Raw genomic sequence first — 2817 nt, 5'->3', positions numbered from 1 at the left:
AAGTTTAAACGAGAAAGTCAAAGTTTATAGTCAAGGTCAAAATTTTAAAAGTCAAAGTCAAAATTTTAAGTAAAAAATCATAAATTTAAAGTCAAAAATTAAAATCTAAAATTTTGTAGAAAAAGGAATTTAAAAAATAAAAGAAATTTGAATTTTAGGCTGAAATTGACAAAAATGCGAAAGTTGGAACCGAGAGGGACACTTTATGAATTAAAATTCGAAGGAGTGAAGCAAGTGGCTTCCTAGACCAACTGGTAAGGCGCCTTGTTGAATACACAAGGGACCCGGGTTCGATCCCCCGCACCCCCAAAATTGTTCTGCCTTTTTTTTAAGTGTATGCTGCGCTGCGAGGACTTCACTTGCGAGGACGTCTGTTGGGATGCGAGGTGAGGACGAGGTGATGCGATGCGAGGCTGAGAACGAGACGAGGTGCGAACCGTAAACGATGCTGGACCGCAAACCACCGAGGACCGCAAACTCCGGCCGTACACGTGCAAGCCGTAAATGCTGACCGTACACGTGCGAGCCGTAAACTCCGAGGGCCGTAATCTCGGATCGCAAACTCTGGCCGTAAACTCCTCGGAAACCCTAGCTGCTGGCCGTACACGCCGCCACCCCCTCACTGGTTACGACCAAAAACAACGATTTTTCGACTTTGAAGCTCCAAAACTCGATCAAAAATCCCTTTTTATCAAAAACACGAAGAACCAACCCCCCCTAATTTTCAGAGATCTATCCAAAAACGCAAGAATACTTCCAAGATAAGATCAAATAAGCTCCAGATCTGGCCAAAATGATTGATACAATCCAAGCTCTGATACCAATTGTAAGTCCCCAATCTGCTTGTGTATCAATCATATCCGTTTGAAGGTGCGGAATCCCAATCAAACGGATGATGTCAGATAAAATAGAAGAGAAGAAGAAGAAGAATATGATGAATCTATGTATGAATTGATATGAATGAAGATCCAGATACAAGAGATTCACACACACAAAACTTCTCTCTAGTTTCTCTCTCTAGAACACCTTGGGTTTCACACACTTAAGCTCTCCACCTTTTCTCTAACTTTCTCTCTTGGCCGTACACTCCTTTTTTTGTTCATCAATCCCTCCTCAACCACCTAACACCTATATATATATATATATATATATATATATATATATATATATATATATATATATATATATATATATATATATATATATATATATATATATATATATATATATATATATATATATATATATACTTGGGGAATATGGGCCATAAATGGGTTTACGACCGTAAATGGGTTTACGGCCGTAAACACCCATTGGGCCGTAAATACAACTGCAAAAATATATTACACGACCAAAAACTATTAATGCCTAGAAAAGTAAAGTATAAACCATATTTTTGAACCAACAGTACTATTGGTCCAATCATCCTCGGGACGGAATACCCTAGGCCCCGAACCATTGGGTTGGATTGCCCTGGCCTGTTAGATTACGCACAAAGCACAGAAGCCTCAGCCTCCGACCAAAAATGTGCACCTATAACAGATAAGCATACAATAGCCAGCGAGTAAACAAACAGACAAATCTTATAGATCACTAAGCATAACATCATCCTATCTACTAGGATGCAGATCTAACATATCACTACAGTACCTAATCATACGATAAATTAGGATAACAATCCAAAGGGCCACTCTTGGTGCCTTCGACCCATAAGTACAGTGAGAAAAACTCACCTCGCAGACTGAACAAAACCGATGACGACCGACTCTGAATCTCACAGAAATAATCACTGGCTGCTGGCTCCCAAGAATCCCCACGCTATCAAACACAAGTTAAACATCCATCAATAATCGGATCCGACCCACACTAAGTGTCCAAACTAGGGTAAAAGACCTTTTTACCGTCTTCATAACTTATCCCCAAAGCCAAGGCCCAATTCAACAATCCAAAAGGCCCAAACATGGCCCAAAACATCCCAAGGTCAATCCTGATCAAACTTCTGGTCAAAGTCAAAGTCAATAGTCCATGTTGACCAAACACGTTGTGTTGCCCCTTGGACACGCCATGTTCTTCCATCATTCAGATAATTGGGAAAACCTCAGCCAACACGTTGTGTTGGCTTGCAAACATGTCGTGTTTGGCCGAGATTCAACAGCTTAATACAATAAATTGTTTTCTCTGATACCAAGAGCCCCAATGCTCAGATCTAGCCTCTCATGTAGTCCAGAAGGAAAAAGTTTCTAACTTTATCCATTGGGACTACCCAAAAAGGTTTAAAACTCAATACATAAGCTCAATAGTGCAAAGGGCTTAACCAATAAGCACTAAATCCATAAACATATAGCCCCAAAACATAGAGTTGGAAAACAATGTAAAGTTGCCAACTTTACGTTCATGCATGTCTAAATGAAGCTCTTAAGCTTAAAAAGGACTTAATAATTGGCTTAATGCATGCATGACACCAAAACTCTCATAAATCTTGCACCTTTATGCTCAAGGATACCAAAACAAACTCAGATCTGAAAGAACAGGCCCTTAAACGACCTAACTCATCCATTAACCCAAAAAGGGACCAAAAGCACAAAAAACACAATATGAAGAGATCTAAACATCTATAAGTCAAGGTTCAAACTTGATACTCTAGAATGCTTGCACAAAAGAAGATGATTCTGGATCCAAAACCTTTCCACCAAGCGAGACAACTTCAAGATCTCCTCTTCCTTCACAAAGACCAATAATGAGAACCAAGAACTTCTTACTAGTTCAAGAACATCACCAAGAGACTTAAAGATCAATTTTAGGATTTTAGTGGCAATG

The sequence above is a fragment of the Lactuca virosa genome, chromosome 3, assembly GCF_052849685.1.
Source record: "Lactuca virosa cultivar CGN04683 chromosome 3, Lactuca_virosa_CGN04683_v6, whole genome shotgun sequence".
NCBI lineage: Eukaryota > Viridiplantae > Streptophyta > Magnoliopsida > Asterales > Asteraceae > Lactuca > Lactuca virosa.
The sequence above is the reverse complement of the archived record's forward strand: the minus strand, read 5'-3'. Positions refer to the sequence as shown.